This window comes from Ochotona princeps, chromosome 4, assembly GCF_030435755.1.
Source record: "Ochotona princeps isolate mOchPri1 chromosome 4, mOchPri1.hap1, whole genome shotgun sequence".
Lineage (NCBI taxonomy): Eukaryota > Metazoa > Chordata > Mammalia > Lagomorpha > Ochotonidae > Ochotona > Ochotona princeps.
Window position 1 is genome coordinate 36692362 of NC_080835.1, and position 23009 is coordinate 36715370.

The 23009-nt window shown below is 36.9% G+C and overlaps 1 protein-coding gene across 1 annotated transcript in view; it reads right to left on the reverse strand.

Moving 5' to 3' along the window:
• The window catches only part of NELL1 (neural EGFL like 1), an 860846-nt gene that overhangs the window by 461270 nt on the left and 376567 nt on the right, over window positions 1-23009 (reverse strand). The gene's annotated exons all lie outside the window — the stretch shown is intronic.

Consider the following 23009-nt stretch of genomic DNA (forward strand, 5'->3'; position numbering starts at 1 on the left):
ATAAATTTTGACTTGGCATTGCTTTATTCTGAACAATTATGTTAAATTCGCTGGCACTCTGGTCATTTTTATCTATTTCCCATCCTTCATTCATGGGTGGAGAGAACAAGACAGTAGGGAGGCTTCACTTCTCCTTTTTTATCTATAACACTCCTACATTGTCTGTGTCCTATCTCTGTATGTGATATTGACCAGCGTCTCTTTAAATCCACATAGATGTTCTCTTCAAATGATAAATCATAGCAGGTTTCCCATATAATTGATCTCAAATTCCCTATGCCCCCAACAACCTTTAGCTGTGGCATTTTGAAGGACTTCATAACTCCGAAAAATTAAATGTGATGAAAATTCCGATGGAAGATGTCTCATTCTACCTAAAAAATGTTTCAAATCTCTCAAGTAGTGTGAACACTGACCTCTAAACCATTTTGAGATATACTTTTTAAAAATGAGACATGAGTTATGAATAGCAGTCTGTTGTAAGAAACTAACACTCTCTCACTTTTCAACTATTAAAAAATGTATTTACTTGACCTATACATACAGCATAAGACAGCATGAAGTTAAGGAAAATCACTGGTTGCTATCAGCACAAATCTGTAGATTCTGTCTGGGTTAGTACAGTTTACCCAGGAAAGTGGCAGGAGAAATGCTATATGTGTTTTGGGGGTGAAATGCACATTTGAGTCTGAACCCACTCACTATGTCTGATGCTTTAAGCAAATACCTTTTCTATATCTCAGTTTCCTTATGTGATATCTAATTACAACTTGAAAATTGATTATGGTAATGAAACAAAAACTTGTTTATTTATGATGCAGAGACACAGAGGCAATCCGTTAACACTGCTTGCTTCTATCAACACATCATTTTGCTGTTTATCTTTGGAAGGGCACACTCTGAGTTATGTCTCCTAGGAAATGGCCTTGGTCATCCATAAGCTTCTTCAGCCAGGTACATAAAAACTAGAACAGTAGGCTGGACTACAAAACTACAGAAGCATTCATCAATAGATTTACACACAGATTCACTAGAACTCACAGGAAATAAGCTGTCATCAGATGACACTGCATACAAATTGCTTTCAGAATTAAAGATACTGATTTGTAAAACTTGCATGCAAAACAGGGTTGGCTTATTTCTTCTATTAGGTCAGATAGTAAATAGCCATCTTTGTCACAATTGTCCAACCATGTCACCGTAGCAAGAAAACAGCCACAGATCAGACATAAGAAAATGAGCATGGTCTATTTTTATTAACAATCTAAGTACAAAAACAATGAAACTTTATTTACAAAGGCAATCAGCACACTGGGTTAGGCATAAGTGCCATAATTTTTATTCTGTAATCTAAAGGAAATTCCTGTGCCAGGAATCATGTCTATTCTACTCCTTCTTCACACTGCCTTCTGCATCATGCTGGTATTTAAAGTACCTTCACATCCAAATAATTTTACAGGACATCAGGTGTGAAACACTCATAAATAATATTAGGAAAAGAGATAAGTTATGATTACCCTTAAAAGAATCATTTCTTACATATAATGATAACACCTGTCAATATGATAATAAAAAATCCAGAGAATAAATATATCTTCCCATGATTTCTGACAATCCACTATAATTTATAACACTAGTAACTAGTGAATTATTTTCATTCTGTTTCTTTCACAGATCACAGAGGCAATAAATTCCTTAGGTATGACCTAAAGTGTCTCAAACAAAAAGACCTTTCAAAAGTTTGAGGCTATGAACATAAAATTTTCTCCTCCTACATGGTTCTATACTTGAGGCTTAGAGAAAATTTTCACTCTAATTGGTTTGCTCTTGGCTATGAAATCAAACAAGTATTTTCCTTTGGCTGTCTCCAAAGTCAAAGTCAAGTTTTATCTTAAGCTGAAGCCATTCCGCTATACTTCAGTAGTCTACTTGTTATCCTTTTTTCTCTGCTACACAAGTTTCTTTTTTCTATCTTCCTTTAAGGGAGATAGAAAGTGATGATGAATTTTCACTTGAATTAGAACCTATTTTAAGGTAAAGATCAGAAAAAAATTGAATAAAATACTATGAAAGCTACTAGAATTGATGATGAAGTAGCTATTTCCAACTTGCAACTAGAAACACCAAATTTCACAGTTTAAATTAATATCAATGACAAAAGTCAATAAATAATGGCTACTGACTGTGATGAGAGATTTCAGCCTCAGGCATAGTCCATCTTTTAGCTGTTGCAATGAAGACCTAAGAAGTCTACTGATAACACCCACCCCATGCTTAAAAAAAAAAGTTAGATGAAGACATTGGTACTTTAAGTGTAGCATAAAAGAAAAATCATATTTCAAAATGTCAATGTGCCAAAATAGAAAATAAAATTCTATTTACTGTCACAAAAAATTGATGCTTCAAATCTATGAATAAATAAAAGGATACAGTATATAATCACCTTTCTTTCTAAATCTTTTGCCATTTTTGTGATCCAGCGAATATTCACTAAATTTTCAATACTGAGAACAAAACCAGTTAGGTTGGTAAACTGTTAAGTTATGACCAAGTCCCTGCCTGAAAGAGAATAAGGACAAGATACCTGCCATGCATAGAACATGTGGAGGTTCTTAGTTGATTCTTTTACTCCTTTATCCTGTAAACATTAAGAAATGGCTGTTGCATTTCCAAAACTGGAAGGTGGAGAGATGAAGAGCAGTCTTCCAGGAGCTCACAGGTATTAATATATAAACTACAACCGCTCTTGCTTCAACATTTGTCCCTCTAGGGCCCAGTGCGGTGGCCTAGCAGCTAAAGTCCTTGCCTTGAAAGCGCAAGGATCCCATATGGGCTCACTAGGTAGCTCTTGATTTGGTGACCCATTATCCAAGCCTGAGGCTCTACCTGAGCAAAACACACCAGCATATGATCTCTGAATTCCCATTATCCCAAACAGTAGCAGGGACCCCCCCTTGGTTCCCATCTCTTCTGTGTTTGCTTTTCTGACCCACTCTACTACTAAAACCCATGCTATAACAACAGTAAAATAGAGTAGAAAATAGGAACAATAAACAAATTAGGCAACTAACAATATTCTAGATGCTTTCACACCTGAAATAAGGATTCTAAAATGCAGACCTTAGGAAGGTAAAATATTTTATTTTGAAAAATCTAAAAAGCTATACACACAGGCACACAGTTACAGTGAGAAAACAGAACATTATGTAAGGAAAGTGAGTTCCTTACCAAGAGCAAAACATACATCAAGGGAAAAGCAACAATATGTCTGGAAAAAATAGCATTGGAACTACCTTCCTAAAGGATCTTGACTGCCAAAATAAGATCTGAACTTTGTTGGTCAGACAGTGAGGAGACATTGATGCTCATACCATGAACTTAATGGAATTTGGTTGCATTTTAGAAAACTGAATCTTGCAGCATTGGAAGGATAGACTGGAGGGGAAAAAAAAAACTAAAGTTTTTTGTTTTTTTTTTTTTAATGCAGACCTTCACAGGGAACCGATCATAAAATGACTTCTCTCTTTCTTTCTCTTTTTTCTCTCTCTTTCCCCATCTTTTATTACTATGATTAACTGATAGCAAACCATTGGTTACTCCGCAGTTGTCAAAATAGTGTGTCTAAACATTATTTCCATGGAATAACATAAGTGCTTTTCTAAATTGATCTGCCACTTTCATAGAAAAAAAGGGGGGGGGGGTTCCTTCTTGCCAGCATCACAAAATAGTATGAACAGATTTTAATTTACACTAATACATTCCTCTAAGGAGTATAGGGTGAAGCCCCTATAAGCTGTCCTAATTCAGCTGCCTAAAACAAAGCTCTCTTTGATGCTAAGTGCCAGAAAAGCAAATGATCACCATAATAAAGCATTCAGGTGTAATTTTCCAAGTACCCAGGGACAATACAGATGAAGTATTACACTACTAGAGTTCAAGTTGCTGTTAGGAGGGAAGTGGTACATTTTTGTGAGAGAGGACTGCCTTATGTTTTAAAGTGTGGTCTCTAAATCAAATAGCCTGGGTTAAAATCTCAGTCCCACCTTTCAACTATTCCTGTGACTGTGGGTATAGTCTTCCAAATCTCTATAGGCAATAGTAGTACTTACCTCATAAAATCATCAAAAAATCAATGAAGTGAGCCATGTAAGTCACTTAACACAACTGGTGCTCATATGGTTTAATTTATACCACTTCATCTGCTCAGTGTGGATTAGATTGCCTCAGTAGAAAGAGGAAATGTCAAGAGCAGAAAAAGGATGTCTCATTCACAGAAAGGATCGCAGAAGCCGGAGCATGAAGAGAAGTCCATGGATTGGAGGCACACTTTTCAGGCAATCTAGACAGGATTTATTGATGAAGACAAAAAAAGACTCTAGCTTTTCTCGTGTTAGAATTGAGTAGACAACAGTATCACGTACTCAAAGTTGGACTGATAGGGAAAGATTTGAATGGCAAATGAGAAGTTCAGTTGAGGATGCATTACGAGTTGAAACAACAACTGTGTATTTGCACAAAAACTTAACTTGCATAAATAATTGTGATTGGAATAATAACTTGAGATTATCCTTTTTTTTTCCAAATAAAGAAAGAAGAGAGAGAGAGAAAGAGAAATCAGTTCAGAAGCCTATAAGGCTCCAATATCTTTACTTTGGGTAGAAGAGGAGCATTCACAGATAACTTAGGAGCAATAACCAGAAAGATGGGGAAGGAAAAATAGGATTACATTATTACAGAACAAATAAGAGACAGTATCATTAAAAAAAAGGATTGAAGATCAGATGAGGTCCAATAAGACAATAACAGAGCTCCATATCCTAGAGTTGGCAACATGTAAGTATGAACAGAGTGACATTGCTAGAGATGAGACTGAGTTGGCTGTGTGGGTAAATTAAAGGAAATAATTTACGAAGCCAATTTTTAAAAATAGCCTTGAAAGGGCATATGATTGAGAACAGGGGCTGATATGCAATACGAACAATGATCGGACTTCTTTGTAGAGTGGAAGATAATAATGGTAAGGCACTGGTGGAAATAATTCAAGAGAAAAGGTATATTAAATAACAACCAAATATATAAAGTCTATGAAAAGTTAAGAGAGGGTAGAAAGCAGCACATAGGAGAAGGCAGTCATTTGATGGGACAGGACATACATACTGAAGCAGTGGTTAGGTCCTGATATGGATCAATCTGCAGATCAGATGATGAAACAGTTCTTATCTGGAGACGTCTACTTTGTCAGTGATGTATGAAATTATAAAGCAAAGATAGGAGTGACAGGAAGAAAGACTGAGAAATTGAGGAATAATAGAAAGCAAGCAAGGTTACAGACAACATCAGATGATTGCTGAATGTAGTCGAATTTCTAAGTGAAGTTATGTGATAAATGTGAAATGCAATCAATCCATGTGGCTTCACTATTACAGTAATGCTTAGATCCTTGTAAACAAACATGGAAAAGGTGGCTAACTGGCTTTGCCCAAGGTTAGAGTAAGTACAATACAAAGGAAAAAGGTAAAGCAATTCAAAATATTTTCAGTAAAATTATTATAATGAAAGATCACGGAATTTTTCATATACTCAAGAAGCAAAAAAAAAAAGCCTGAGGAAGTAAATAAGTTACAAAAAACAGGTTGAAAGCAATGGATTAAAGGATGCAGTTAAGTAAAATAATTATAGTCTATAGTAATATCTGGGAAAGGAAAATGCAGAGAATTTTCTGCCTGAAGAATAAAATGCTTAAGATTTCAGAATCATTTTACTCTGGTATTGTGAAAATCTTGCCTCTGACCAGGGAGGTCTTCAGCATTAGAATATTATTTAAACCATTGGTTGACTATGGTCAAGTAGAGATAAAAAGTTCACTAAACTGGGCCCGGCGGCATGGCCTAGTAGCTAAAGTCCTCGCCTTGAACGCCCCGGGATCCCATATGGGCGCCGGTTCTGATCCCGGCAGCTCCACTTCCCATCCAGCTCCCTGCTTGTGGCCTGGGAAAGCAGTTGAGGACAGCCCAATGCATTGGGACCCTGCACCCACGTGGGAGACCCATAAGAGGTTCCTGGTCCTGGCATCGGATTGGCGCGTACCGGCTGTTGCGGCTCACCTGGGGAATGAATCAGTGGACGGAAGATCTTCCTCTCTGTCTCTCCTCCTCTCTGTATATCTGACTTTGTAATAAAAATAAATAAATCTTTTAAAAAAAAGTTCATGAAACTGAACCAAGTACATACTGAAATCATCCAGAATGACAGCAGACCAGAAGCTGCATGGGTGATGGAGAATGCTAACACATGGCAGCACCAAGAGTGCGGATTGAGCAGTACAGTCACTTAGTGTGGCTCTCAATAATAAGAGATTTTTGAAAAAAAAAAGTGATAAAATTAAGATACCTACTCTCAGGGACTTGGAGGCATATGATTTATGTGATATAAACACTTTTTACTTCAAGAAACCAGCGAAGAAAATCTGTTACAGAGGGAATCACTAGGTTTCTCTCAAGGCAAGAAGTATATTCAAATATTGAAATATTAAGAGAATTAATTCTAAGGCAATTAAACATGCAAGCATTCTGAATACAATGAATAAAGAATGCATTCAGACTAGTATTTGGCTATTTTAAATAAGATTCTCTCTCAAACACATAAAACAATGCACAAATAGTAAGTTCACATCATAAGACTGCTTTATCTCCACATGTGCTTGTATCTGAAATCCATGCCACGTCAGCAAGGATGAAATAATGCAACAGTAGTGTTTGTAAGAGTGTGAAGAAATATGTGCTATCACATGTTACTGTTAGAAGCATAGATCACTACAAATTCATTGGAAGGACTATGTACCAAAATTTGAAAGGCACATTATCTTTTATATAATGACTTACTTCTAAGATTTCTTTTTGCAAATACATGAAAGTGTTCTGTGCACAAAAACAAAAATAAAAGAATGTGCACTGAAATATTCTTTGTAAAAGTATGCTTTCTCAGATTTTGTGGTAATATAGAAAGACAAAATATAATTCATATGAGAAATTGATCTCATGAAATCTGATTACCATTTATAGCCCTTATCTATACTTCTAAGAAACAGTGGTCTTTCTACTTACTACTGCTTAATTCTTTACTTAGTGGAGGATCAAGCTTGTGATTATAAAATAAATGGAAAGTATGTCATCATAAAAATTAAAAGAAAAATAGGAAAAGAAGGAGGTGTGTTAGAGGAAATTATTATGTTCTTAAAATGGTGTGTATGACCAGGCCCCCACACAGTTCCAGCGCTCGGGCTTGCCAGTGGATGACGTGAACTGACTCAGCCTGGTCTGCCCCAACCCGAGCCAAATGTATGCCAGTGGGTCACTTTCCAAAGCCTCTTCTGGGCTGGTTACCTCCATGCTTTCTGTGTTTATTTGTAGGGTCAGTGTCCTGTCAGAGGAACTGTTCAAATTCCTCCATCCGACCCCTTCCTGGTGTCAGGCTTCACGCATACTAGCAGGTCCTTCGGCCAGCTCCACTCTTCAATCCATTCTGGTTCCTGCTGTTGAGAGTTTCAGCCCAGTCACGGCTCGTCCATACCCACATATATCTCATATATGGCTCAGTTGGGGTTGAAACCTAGCTGAGTCCGTCCCACATCTATCCTGGTCCTTCGGAGCACCAAACTGTGTTGCGATAAAAACAGTACAAAACACAAAACGCCAAGGAAAAATGGCCTGTGCCAGTAGGGAATGCAGCACCCAACCAGCACTCCTCCCACTGGTTTAGATGAGGGACGAGTGTGTGATGGGCAGAGCCGGGGAGAGCTGCAATACTCATTGGTTCCAATGGAGGTCGGGGCTCAGAATAGATCCAACCCAGGGGTTACAACCACCAGCTGATCGGAGTGATGGACTGTGGCGGGCACTGTGCTTACCAGTAGTACATGTAGGAGCCTGGACTGGGAATGCCTCAAAGTTTCTTTGGGGATTCCCCTGAACAAAATGGAGGAATCAAAACATTAACCAAGAAAAGATGGAAGATGGAGTAGATCAATCAACCACCTCAGCTATATGCTTCCAGCTGAAAACTGGACAAGGGGAAACTCTAAGATAGACTGTCAATCAGTGGACTCTGCACCAGCCTCATCGTACCTGGACTGTTGCTGATGATATGTTGGAGCTTCTAATTGATAGAGGTGACGCTCCGCTGGCTCTGCCTTCAAACCTGAGAGGGCCTCCTTAAGAGGCCGTTGAACTTGACTGGACAGTGGGATGCTGGACTCTGCATGTTGTGAGCCCGTAATTAGGGAATCCCAACGGAACCTGAGCTGTGGTTATGCATCATGGTGAAGGAATTCACCATGGGGGAAGGGTTTGGGGTGAATGGGGGGGGAATCCCAGTACCTATGAAATTGTGTCATGTAATACTATGTAATTAATGAATAAAAAAACATTAAAAAATGGTGTGTATGAAATACATGAATTATATTCCCTTTATATAATTTTAGAAAGTCAAGAAGTCTAAGGAACCAACTCTTTGACTGTGGTCTCGTTAAATAAATCATACCACAGCCACACATATAAATATAAATATAAACATAAATATAAAGCAAGATGATTTTATGTGTGAGTCATACAGGACTGTATCTAACATACAATATGCTCCTAGCTGTATGAGAAAGGCATATTTATAAGTAAATATGAACCTTCTTAAAATGTGCACATAGTATTATGTAAAGGACACCAAAACCCAGCTATTTCTAAGGAAAACCTCTGGTATGTTGTGGATAAGCAAGAAGCAGACATAATTTCATTCAATAATCCCTTTTAAGGTAGAATATTTCTGATGTCCTAAACTGCTTTTTTAAAAAATTAAAAGCATTATAGTTCATTAAAAGGAAAAAAAGATCAAGACAAATATCTGCCTTTTGGATGTAGCAATATAATGAGGATTAATTGAAGTACTATTTGTAAAGTATTTAGCACTGTGCCCAGCACATTTCATGCTCACAATGAAACTATTTGTTGCTATTGTGGTGAACATTATTACCTGTTTGAATTGTAGTAATGAATAAGAAGCCAGTATATTCACTTGCCTGCCAATCATCTTTTCTCCTCAGCCAGAAAACATTATATAGAGGGGCCTCTTGCAGCATTATTCTTAGCTAAATAAGCCAGTCTTAAAGAGACAAACAACATGTTTTCTTTGATATATGGGAGCAGATAAAGAACACACAAAAAAGGGTAGGAATGAAAATGGTCATTTTGGGATTGTAGTTTTTAGCTCAGTGGAAATGTGGTTTTGTGGTCTTTTTACTTGTTGAATATTATTATGAGTGATAGAGTAAGTCTGTGAATATAGAGTAGATTAAAATTGATTTTAAAAAAATCCTTAATAAGCGCCACCAACTCCACTAAATAAGAATCTGCTATCTTCTATACTATGTGACATTTGCAGCTACTGGTAACTGACCACTTTTATTATTATTGATTATTTTCAATAACTTACCTTTTCTCATCAGTCCCTGGACTATACTCTCTAGAATAATTACCATATGCAAAAGTATGAATTTAGTTGCAAATACAGAATTGGCCATAAATAACAAGTTGGCATGCATGCTGTGTGTATTCTACATAGTCTAGTAATTCTGCGCAACATCATCTATAATTTATTTTTAAAGAAATAGTTATGTAGACTGTGCATTTAATACATGTTTCTAAGGAGTTCAGGTTTTTCAATTTGTTCAAAGTTGTGTTCATCTAAGAGTTAACTTGTGCTACATATAAAAATAGTCTGAATAACTTCTGGTATAAGGAATATACTTACAGTTTTTTAATTCTTAGAGCTGTTCACATATTATGAATATCTTACAGACAGTAATACTATCAGTAAGATAAATTTTGTAATGTATAGATTAATAAGCTTTTATAGAGTTTTTAATTTATATATTCCTATTTATCTTCTCTTTTGTGTTACAAACTAAAACTGGTGTATTAAAACCTGCCTCTGATATTTTTACACTTTCATCAATCATCTTATCTTAAAAGATTTTGCACTGAAAGTTTTTATGTTTTATTAGTGAACAAAGAATCCTTGTTACAGATTTTTACCTTTCATCAACAGTTGGTTACTGCTGTCATTTCTTTTAATGCCTTTTGATTTGAGTTCTATTTATAAGTAGCTATTTTGCCTTCTCTGTTTTCTTTCTGTTCACATTTCTTTGCCATACTTTTGTTCAATTCTAGCTTTATTTTTTAGGCATTTCTCTTATATCTTGAGTATTGCCGATTTTATTTTAAGACAAAAGTGCAGAGTTTTGGCCTTCTTAAAAAGAAACTGGGATGGACAAATGGATAAGTGATTCAGACATCACTTAGGATCTCCACATAGAATCCCTGGGTTCAAGTTCCAGTTCCAGCAGTGCTCTAACTTCCTGTCAGCAGGCCCTCTGGCCGGCAGCAGATGACTAAAGCACCTGCGTCCCTGACATTCACATCAAAGACTCAGATTGAGATCCCAGTTTTAATATGCTCTGTAACTGCAATTAACTTACACAAAACAGTGACTTAAGTTTCCTTATAAGAGAAATGAGCTTTGACACTTCTGTGTTCTTATAAAATGACTACCTCAATCTTTAATGCCGCTTCCAATGCATATGTTTTGATTCTTTTAACATCTGTTGTCATATAAAGGAAAATATGGTTGGGTAGATATGTTGTTTTGTGTCATACAACTTTTCCCATCATAACAGAATACTTTTTCTTGTATCTTTGATATCTTGTTTTGCAGAGGAGAATCCTAGCACCTACTTCATTCTTGTTTCTTTGAAGCTATACTTTTATCTTCATTCTAATTTCTTCTTCTATGGAATTCTGTATAATTTTTAAAGTGTTCTTAAAAAATTCTTGAAGAATTTAAGCATCAGACACTTTCAATTATTTTTACCTGGAGTCTTTTATAGTTTTTTACGATTTATGTACTTATTTGATTACTTGAATGACAGAATTAGAGAGAGACAGGGAGAGGTTTTGCATCCACTGATTCATTCTCCAAATGGCTGCAACAGCTGGATCTGGGCCAGGCTGAAGGGTCAAGAGCCAAGAACTACATCTAGGTCTCACATGAGGGAGGCAGGGGCTAAGTACAAGACAATCTTCTGCTGCTTTACCAGTTGCCTTGGCAGGGAGCTAGACCAGAAACAGAAAAGCCAGAACTAAATTGACCCATATATGGGATACAATTACTTAAATCACTGCACAACAACATGAACCCCAAGCCTCTTTTTCCAGATGTGTCTGTGTGTGTGAGTATGTGTGTGCGCTTGCACACATGTGCATTGGTGCTACAGCTTTATTGTTCTATCATAATATTTTCTAATTTATGTTTCTTCCCATTTTTCTCTTGAGAAGCACACCTCTTTGTATCCTATCTGCTACTGTCTCACCTATATATTTTTCTTTCTGTTTAAAATTTTTTCTCTCTCTTTTCTAAGACAACTTCTCAATTTTGAAAATCGAACACTATTTTTGTTCTCTACCAAGTTGTTTATTTATAGCAATTTTTTGCTCTTAGGTTTTTCAATATTCTTGCAGTGTTATTTTACTTTCAGTTAACATGTCCATCATTCTAGACTGCACTTCAGCTTATTAGATTTTTGTAGCATTCTCATCTCTGCATGTGAGAGCACATCTTTATTTCCTATTCTAATGAGATAAAATTTTAAACTGTCTTTTCTTTCTTGAGAAGCATCACTTACAAGCATATGCATTTCCTCCAGTGTCTTTGGAAGAACGCTGTCATCTTATTCAGGTGGATGTTTAAATTAGACCCAATTACGTACCCTTTCACGTATTTTATAATGAACAGAGAGCAAATCAGAATGGATTACTGGTTACTTTGATTCTCTTGGGGATTACCATTTATGATTTCTATATTTAAAATTTTAAAATGATTTAACAGGGAAGAACTTAAACATAGATCCTGCCAAGACCCGTCAAGAACAGTTTCGTGGGCCAAAGACAGTGCCCCTGTCTGTTTGGTGACTCTAAGAAGGATTTCTATCCTAAGAAAATCACAAAGTTTGCAGTGCCTCTTTTGCCTATGAAAAATCATAATTTACAGATGGATTTCTGCATCAGTCTCTGCCTGTATATACCACTGTCTGTGAACTCCTACAAATCCCAGAAATGTCTTGTATTGCTAGAGAAGCAAAGTTGCCACTGGAGAGCAAAACTCCTGAGAAAACTCAGTGTTGTCCACCTCAGAAAGTGGTTCCCATGTCCTGCAGGATCAGGCTCATTTCTGTTTGATACAGACTCCATATCCATGCTAACGTTTGGCCATGAGGAGGGATTGGGGCTGCTTCCAAACCTTTCCCTGTTAGCTATTCTTTTCACACACAGACTAGAAGGCCACTTCCATAATTGCGTTTCTCAGTCCAATTAAGCATTAGAGTCAATACATTTCTCCTAGAATTCAGAAAATTATTTTGTCATCCCTATTAACAGCTTCAAAGTTTGGCTGTTTGTGTGTTCATAAAAATTCAGCCATAATCACTAGGAGAAACATGAGAGATAATAATGAGAGATTCTAATAGACTTCAATTGTCACTCTTTTCTTTTTTTCAAATTGTTGTTGCAGGACCACACTTAGCTCTTTGGCATTCTTACTAACCAAGCTTCCTCTGAGTTCTGTGACACATGACCAATTATGCAGAAATGGAAAGGTGAACACAACTAGAAATCCACATTCGTATGAGTTCAAGATGAAGTGAGCCAAAAAATACTTTAAAGCTGTGATCTTGTCAGACAGATCTGACCATCAAACACCTGTGGTTACCTTGAGCATGAAACACCCTCCTCTTGCCCATGATTTGCAATGAACACAGCAACTCATTTAAATAGCTGTCTTTCTATACCCACATTAGGGAATCTTCAATTATACATTTAAAATTTTAGATTCATTCAAGAGTTTGGGGGTATATGTACCTGTTGTTAGTCCTGGTGAATTTACTCATGCCAAGTTCAATAAATAATCTGAAAGATTAAATACTTCAACATGTTATGTCATCTCCCTAACTTCCGTGCAGGAAAAAGAAAAAAAAACTTGAATAAGCAAGAGATAGAAAAGCCTACAGAAATCACTACCCACATAGTCCAGGAAACAACAAAGTCATAATTTTAGACTCCTGAACTATTTGTCTGCCTCATGCACAACTACTACATCCTCTCTGAATTCCTCCCTACATTGTTGCCTTGCACATGAACAGACTTTATTCATGGACATTGGTCAAATGTATCTGCTTTTTGTCTCTCAGTAGGAAAACAGAATAGTTTCTGGATAGTCTTCTTCCAGGAGTCTTCAAGCTTGGTTTCTCAACAGAATCATATTGACTGCTTTAATATATTCATGTATTATTGAACTGTGATATATAGATTACATCTCAAGAAGGCTGCTCCAAAAATGTGCATGTGTAAAATCCACCTCAGATTAATTAAATTGGCATTGCTGGAGGTCTGGTCCTCTTTGAATAAAGCATCACATGTGATCCTAATGAGCAGTTAGGGTTAAGAAGTACTGCCCTACTGACACACATCAGTAGCTACCAAGCCCGGGGTAACAGAATTATCTGGGGGATCTTTTGAAATACTGAAACCTGTACACATCTTTGAAATTTCCCTGTATCATGTTCTCCAACTTCTGACTCATTAGACATAAGTTATTGCTAAATAAATCGAAAATCTGAAGTGCTATTCAGCTGATTCTACTGATTACTCTTCCGGTACCATTGCATAAGAACTTCTCCACCTAAGAATGCCCCTGCTTTTACGACACAGCTCCTCCGATGTTCAAGTGCCTGCAATGACCCTGGAGTCTTGTTAATATGCAGAATCTGATTCAGACAGTTTTTATTTCTGATAAGATCCCAGATGATGCCAATCCTACTGGTCCCAGAACCACAGTTTCAGTAGCAAGGTCCTTGATCTCTTAGAAATGTGATTTAACACGAAACTCATCATCAGCTAATAAGGTTTAAATTCTTTTTCCCAGCCTCCCTCTAGTTCTGTAGAATACCATTTCAAAGAATTTAAAATAAAATTCCTGAATACTCTTTACTCAGCAGCTATTCAGGGAGATAGTTCCCTGATTTACTCTAGCTTTAACATTTTTATCATGCCTAAAAGAAATTTTTCTAAATTCCATGTTTTTTGTGCATTTCTCATCAAAGGGAAAAGACTTATTTTCTGTTCATTGCACTTACATTAATTGGCTGAAGCCAGTCACAGAGATACTGAACTATTTGTTACATTTACTTAACTTCTTCCAAATCTCATTAGATGCTACATCCCATAGGAAGCCCTCTCTATTTGCTCACAATTGCATTTGCTTCTGTGAGCTTCAGTTACCTTTAGACTTCACTAAATCCCTATTAATAACACACAGTTATGATGCCTTGTGGGCACTTTGGTACCCAAGTCATACCCTTCCCACCCTATCTCCTTTGGTTCAACTCTGGGATGTTATATGAAGATTCAACTTGCTAATCCTAAACTGATTCATGAGAAAAACTGTGCCTGAAGATATTCACATATGTCTTACCATACATTACTAGTTTGTATCATATTTTTCTTCCTCCATTCAGGATAAAAGACTGAAATCATTCTGAAAATTTCTTTTATACACTATCTACCAAATTGACAATAAGAAGTCTGTAATTTTAGCAAACAGTAAGGAGTTATAATTTTAGCAAGCAGGAAAAAGGAGGTTAAAAAGCTTTGGAGAGGGTACGCAGCTTTGCGGCACGGTGGGTTAATTTGTCACCTGTGATATTGGTGTGAAGTCACCAGAACATGGCCCGTGGAAGATCTGGATGGCCTTCCAACTTGCTGCCTTAAGCATGACTCAGTCCCAATGTTGCCACCATATGGAGAATGAACTGACACATAGACAATCTCTTGTTCTTTCTCCCCCTTTCTGTCACTTCGCGTTTCTACATAAATAAGTCTTAAATTATTCAAAGTAAAGCTTTTGATGAAATTATGGGAAAATGAAGTAGGGCAGTGCAACGCAGACTTAAAGGTCAGAGACATGTTTCTGGGTGTTATGAATCTGAGCAGGAAATAGAACACATGTTAATGAAATGTAGGCTACAGCTGCATTCCTGATTAAAATATACACATATGGCTAATGGCACATATTCTGAATAATCAACAGAAAAAGAAATGTTTTGCTTCTGAGGCAACAAAATTAGGATATGCTCTTCCTTTTTGATGTCGCCCAAGCATCCACCTCTCATTATAGCTTTGAAGCATACGTGTTCTCCCCCCCTTTGTTTCCTTTTTACTGATTTCTCTGGCATGAACAGTATTTCTGTTTCCTATAAACATCTTTGCCAAACATTCTATGCCAGGCTTTGTTACAACTTAACCACCTATCTTTAGTCTGTTCCTTTTTTATTTCTCCCATCTATATAAAGAATTGTTGCTGTGCTATATTCCTCATGGAAACCATGAAGAACTTTCAAGCCAAAGAATGCTCTTACACAATGAACTATTGATGTTTAAAATGAAAATAGAATTCAAGTCAAACTGCAGCTGTGGAGAAAAAAAAACAGAGACTTATAAATAAAATTGTGAGATCACCCTATAAATGACAATAATAGTGAGAGAAATGTGTAGTCTCAACATTTCAGCTTGGATTGTTCTTTCCCTTAAACAACAATGGAGTAATTTATAAGCGCTCAGCATTCCTGTTCCAGGCCACTGCTCTTGTGTTTCATAATTCCCATATTTATTGACTTGATTACTGAAAACCATTTTCCTACTAGCAACATCAGCTATCCAGAAGTTCACCTGACACGTTAAAGACTCTAATGGCTTTCACTACAAACTTAGATAAGTTAATAGACCACGTCTTCATAGATACCTTAGTAGCTAGTTTAAATTCCTTATCTTCTACATAAGTTTGTGAGAGGAAAATCATACTCTCCTGGTCATGAGAAGATTGTGTTTTCCAGTTTATTTTGGGGGAGGGTTTCTGTGACCAATGTAGACATAAAAACCAAGTCATATTTGTGACACAACCTAAACCATGAAATACAGAAGAATTTCTATACAAACACGAAAGATATCAAGCCTGGGAGAAGGATAAATATTCTTAAGTTCAGTTCAACGTTCCCATTTCTTTAAGAGAAGGATCTGGAAATGCTTTGTGGGGTGATCATATTGGTCAGTAACCAACTAAGCAAATGAGCTCCAAGAGCTTTCCATTGTCTCTCCTTTTAAAGTCAAGCTTTGATACCAGATACATGTGTTCCTAAATCACCTGCTGCTTCCATAAGTCACTCTCAACAGTCTGGAAATGGCAATAGTGAACAGAGTGCAAGTCAGATCATTGGCAAGGTTTGTGGGATGCTACCTACACTTACTATATAAAAAGGTCTTTGAATGCTTAGAAGCTGTCCAAGCAAACATTATTTTAAAGGTATCAGGCCTTTCTTCCAGGTATCAAATGTTCCAGTAGGGTTTAATCTCATTAAACAGATGCTGTCACTCACTGCTAATGATATGGTTACTACAACTATTATTACCATCCATATCATTTACTAAGAGACCAATATACGCTAGACAAATTGCTAAAAGCTTAAAATACTTTACCTACCAATCCCCTAAATAATACTTACTGTATGTATTCTGTGGGCACTGGAGTGACAACAACGCTCAAAGCAGGCATGTACTCTTCCCAGAAGATAACATGCAACTCTATTAAGTTATTTAATTTTCATAAGAAAGTTGTTAGATAAGCTCAAAATTGCCTGTGCTTATAAATGACTAGAGCAGAACTTAAATATGTATGTATACCATTAAATATATATTAACTTTTATATATATATATATACCATTCTTCCTCCTAAACCATACTTGGCCTCCTAGAGCTAAGGTGATCTTCCACGATTCTGAGGCGTGTCTGGTCTATATGATTAAGAAACACTGAAAACAGGGGCAGTTCTTAGAATGTCAATAACAGGCATGTTTTTCATGCTTTTTGGTTGGTTGGTTAATTTATTTGAAAGGCAGAGTTACACACAGAGGAATGGAGATGAGATCTTTTCTCTAATGGTGCACTTCTCAGATGGCCTGGACCTGACAAAGCCAAAGCCAATGCTCCGGAGCTTCTTCTAGGTCTCCCATTAGATACCATCTTCATCTATTTCAAAATCTTCCTTGACTTGCAAGAAAATTTTAACTCATGAATCTTTTCTAACTCTAATCAATTCTAAATTCTATTTCTAATTCTCACAGGGAAGAAGAGCAAAAGGATCTATGTTTCAGGGGTCATAGTTCTTGTAAATTATGTATTTTGGAAAACCTGTGCAAGGCTTTAAAAAAAATTTTGAACCAAAGTCATCTTATCATTTACTTTCACTTCTATGAATTTTAAAAAATTAATCTTATCTAAAAGGTGTGGAGACAGAGAAGAGTTCTCCTTTTGTTTGTTTATTCACCAGAAACCTACAACATTTAAGGCTGGGTTAGCCTAAAGCCAAGAACCTGGAGCTCAGTCCGTGCTCCCCATGGATGCCAAGGACCTTAAAGGTGTGTAGCAGGAGGAATTTAGAAAGCAGAGAAAACCAAGAGTTGAATCAGTAATTCCTGTTTAAGATATAATTTCTCAAGCTGTATCGTAACCACAATGTTAAAAGCCTGCTCTTTCCTCCATGAACTTTCTGAAATTCACCACTCCATGTTACTACATAACTTGAAGTTTTTCTTCTCTTTTAAGATAGTATAATAATCCTCCATGGAATCAAAATTAGTATGTTGGACATCAAGTTACTTTAAATAAAACACTCGCCAAGTAACCCAGCAAGTAAACTTCTTGGGGTGTATTATCAAGCAACCCAGTTTTCATCAGAAAAACTATTTTGTTCCTTGATTTGAGCCAACAACAAGGTCAGGTTCATGATAATATCATGATAATGTCATCTCTGAGTGCCTGTTTGTCTAAAAGAAAAGAAGAAATGAAAAAACTGAAGATTAATTGGGCACCAACATTGTCAGACACTGTGTCCACATGCTTCACGTTTTTAAAAAGGGAATTGCTGAGAGATGCTCAGAGAGGTTAAATAACTTCCCCAAACAAGACCTTACCAGCAACATGTAGTGAAACTGAGATGAGAAGTTAATCTTATACCTCCCAATAAATTCCTCAGCCCATAAGTGGAGTGATTCCAAGGCTGTAGAATAACCTTTATCTCAATATAGTCACTGAAGTTCTCCAAATAATTGTTCATACCAAAATCCAATTTAATTTTAAAACATGAATAAAAATATATGCCACACAGCACTTTGTCTGAAAAAGAAGGACTAATTAAATAACGTTAGGCTGCATAACATCACAAAATATAAAGATGAACAGATATGACCCTGTATCGTATCCTTCTCTTTCTCTTTGCTCCCAGGGTAATTAAGCTGGGTGCCCCCATGTGTTGAGTGAAATCTTTAAGTGGCATTGATACCTTCTTGAAACATTCACCACAATTGGGAGACACATGCAACAAACCATGCAAAACATTTGAAGAGCAAACACATCTGTTTCCACCTTCTGAAACCTAATGCTCTTGCCAAATGGACAAATACTACTTTCAAATCCAAGTCATAAAAGCCAAATGGAGTGTTTCCCCAGGAAAAAAAAAAAAAAACCATACTGGATGAAAAGCAATGACTGGCTATGTAGTGGAGCAAATTAATCTCTTCAGGCACAAAATATGTGTACATACACATATGTGTGTAACTGTTTACAGCTAACCTGTTCTCTCTGTGACTGTTTCAGTTCAGGGGTTCCATGGGCCCCAAAACTTAACGTATTTAAAAATGATTATTGGAGGCTGTGGCATGGTAGCCTGGTGGCTAAAGTCCCTACCTTGCATCGGCTAGGATATCACACGGGTCCCGGTTCGTATCCCGGCTATTCCACTTCCCATTCACCTGCCTGCTTGTGGCCTGTGAAGGCAGTAGAAGATGGCTCAAAGTCTTGGGACTCTGAACTCCCTAGGGAGGCCTGGAAGAAGCTCCTGGCTTGGAATTGGCTCAGCTCTAGCCATCGAAGCCACTTGGGGAGTGAATCATCAAGTAGAAGATCTTTCTCTCTGTCTCTTCTCTCTTTGTAAATCTGACGTTCCAAAAGATAGATAGATAGATATAGATAGATAGAGCTGTGCCAACAATAGATAAAACCAGCTCCTGTGATGTTGGGATCCCATGTGGGATCCAGATCAAGTCCCAGATGCTCCACTTCTGATCCGACATTCTGATAATATACTGAGAAAGCAACAGAGGAATGCCAAAGTACTTGGGCTCCTGCACCCATGGGACCCCTGAACAAATCTCCTGCATTCAGTTGGTCCAGCTTAGGCATTTGAGGTCATTTTGGGAAAGAAACATCAGATGAAAGATCTCTTTCTTTCTCTCTCTGTAACTCTGCCTTTCAAATGAAACCATTTCTTAAAAATACAAAATTAACAATTTTAAGCATTTGATAAGATCCTGGAGAAATATCTTCTCACAATAATATGATATTTTAAAAACCATTGTTGCTTGGTGAACTGCATCGTAAGTATTTATCCAATTCACTAGCAGTGAAATTACATGGTTATTTTGGGCACTTCGACTCCTGAATCTATTTATCAATGGTAGCTAATCTTTATCACTAGCAGAATGTTTTTTATTTCTTTTGGCTGTTCAAAGTTGAGAAATCCATTGTGTTCTTAGTAACCCCAACCAATAGCTGTCCCCATCTATCACTATGTATAGGTATGTGTGTATGAATGTGTATTTCCACATATATTTGCAGGTGTTGAAAGATAAAGATAAATGCAGGAAGAACGAGAATGGCTCCATACAGTAAGATACTCTTCAATTTCTACATGTATGCAAGTTGTCAGTGTACTCTAATCCATACAGAATTTCCATTGCTTATCTAAAGTAGCTAATAGTACGCTCAATTCAGATGGCCAGGCTTATTCAATCCATGGTCTTGGGAAATTAACTTTTCTAAAATGGAACTGGTCGCAAGGGTTAAACAAAGTTGGAAATTTGCATTATCCTTTAATACAGTTCTTCAAACTTTTGCAAGCCTTCTCATAAATCCCAAATGCATAAAACAGAACATGCCACATGTTAAGCATTCTAGAAATGTTACCAATTGTACACACTGTTATTTGCTCTTTTAGACATTTGCCTCTAGTCTGTTTCCAGACTCTTAATAATGCATTTTTTCTCCAACAGAGAAAGAAAAAAAAAAGAAAAAAAATCTTGTCTGTAAAATGTCTTGTCACTTTTCAGGTGAAAAACCTCACAGAATATGTTACAATGAGCACTGTGTACTTTTTCCACCTAACACAGAAGCTTTCAGCAAAGTGATTTTTACCCATTTAAAGACAAGGCATTTCATTCCAGAAGGAGCCAGGGAGGTTGGACATTACTTTAAAATGCCAAGATTTTCAGAAACTATCATGTCTGCAAATTTAGAAGGCTTCTATTTTCCCAAGAAGTCAGAAGCTAGGACATCTGACTTTAACATGCTGTTTAAAACTCTCTCATTATTGCTTGCTGTCCTGATATTTGTTAGGAGCTCATATGCATAAAAACTACAACTTCACCACAAATTCCTCTTTCAGACTTGAAACCAAACTGAAACCAAACTTCTAAAATAATAATAATAATGAAAGGAGAGAGAAATGGCAAAATATATATGAGTTATATCAGATAGTGTCAAGTCCTATATTAGTCAATCTTAAGATAAATTCCAAGAGGTCAGTAACTCTTCCATTCAGTGGGGATGGATGAAGAGAGAGAGAGAGAGAAAGAAGAAGCAGCAGCAGCAGCAGCTGCAGCAAGGGAGGAAAGGACAGAGGAAGAGAGAGAGGAAGGAAGGGAGGGAGGAAGGAAGGAAGGACGGGAGGGAGGGAGGGAGGGAGGAAGGGAGGAAGGGAGGGAGGGAGGAAGGAAGGGAGGAAGGAAGGAAGGAAGGAAGGAAGGAGATATGTACATAGGTAGGAGTGTCATAAATTGTTGGAAAGATAGGTAGAATACTGCCTGCTACATAGTTCTCTACATACATTCATTAAGTAAATGCCAACTTTTATTGTACAGATGAATAAATTCATAAGCACAAAGAAAAGTGGCTTAGCATTCCCAAAGAACTGTAATAAGGAGAAAATTGTGGCCCAAAATGTAAAAATCCAAAACCCTTTTCATTTTTACTCTTTCACAGTATATTAAAAACAAAATAAACCAAATCAAAGCAAAATCATCCTGCTACCAACTTGACTAACACAGTAAGCAAAGAAAGTATGACACCTATTATGGACAACTGACAATAATGACATTTCAGTGCTGGGTGTTTAGGACTTCTATCACAGCAGTGAAACTGGTGTACACAAAGCAAAGAGACTGTATTTTTTTATGAAACTGGCAGCTTGAATCACCATAAAAGGGAGAAAGGTGTCATCATTAGTCATTCAATATCCAGCCTGAAAAGCGTTTTATTTCAGTAAGTAATAAGGATTCCAGAACAAATGAGCACAAGAGAACAATCAAATCTGATGAACTATATTCACTTAAAAGTGGAACTAGTAATCCACTCTGAAAAAAAGCAACAAATGAGATAAATGACAATATTCAAATTACAAATGAATTAGGGACACAGAGGACAAGCATGGGTGAGCTGCCTTACATGCAAACAAACATTTATAAATCACCTTCGCCGGAACATTTTGAGCAGAAAGGGAATACTTGATGTTCAAATATTGACATTCTTTTTATAACTGCTATTTCCGCTTTCTTCTATACCACATAGAATATCAGAACATTTCATCAAAAAAGAACATACTTGCATGGGGAAAAATATTTCTTTCCAGATGCTTTGTAAAACCGTTTGCTCTGCTTTATAGTAACAGAAAGTGAATTTAGACTTAAAATAAGCAGTGACCCTTAAGAATCACTCCAGAGTTAACATCTGGCCTTCAGTAAGTTAGCTCAGACTGGATTTCTGTTTGAATTTAATACGTACAATCAAATGCCAACTTACCAGGAAAACAAAAAGGAAATCCATTATCAAAGGTGGTGAAAACAAAATCAATGTTCTGTATCATTTCTAAGTCTCTTCATAATTCTCTAAGCATTCTCACTGATCAAGCTGGAAAACACTTCCATGGGGACATGAACAGACCATATTTCTAGCAAATTGAGTAAAGGAGTTAAATCACTATGTCCAATAGACACAAGATGACTTAAGAAAACATAGAAATTTTATAATAGAGGCCTTAAAACCATATCTTCATAAAGTCACTGGGAACAGATTCTTTTCAGTTCAAACAAGGTCCCTTTCAGTTAGAACAGCATCCTAACCATAATTCTGCTATTAGGGTTGTTTAAGCCATTAGTCTAACTTGACATCACACATGGGCATAATTTTGAGTCTTGTGTACTCAACTTTCAATCTAGCTCTCTGCTAATGCCCTGGGAAAAGCAACAAAAGATAACCCAAGTGTCTGGTTGTTTACCACCTGCCTAAGGGGACCTACAAGAATCTTCTGATTCTGTCATTCGTTTAGTCCTCCCTGGCTATTGCGGTCATTTGGCACAAGCCAGGCATCACTGTTTTTCTTCCCATCTCTCCAACATTCTAACTTTCAAATAAATAAATATTAAAAAAATATTTTCCCCAAGATTCTTCAAGTCTATCTCACTCCTTCTTAGTTTCAATATTATGTTGGTTTGTGGTAATTATTTATTTATTTATTTGAAAGGTACAGTTACAGAGAGACAAGGATAGAAAGAAGGAGTGAGGAGAGAGAAATTGAGAGACAAAGAAAAATTAAGAGAAAGAGAGCTCTTTCATCTGGTGAGTCACTCCCCAAATACAGGATCAGAGTAGAATTTGGCTGAAGCCTGGAGTCTAGAGTTCCATACAGACCTCCCACGTGAATGGCCAAGTTCCAAGCATTTGGATCAGCCACCGTTTTCCCAAGTACC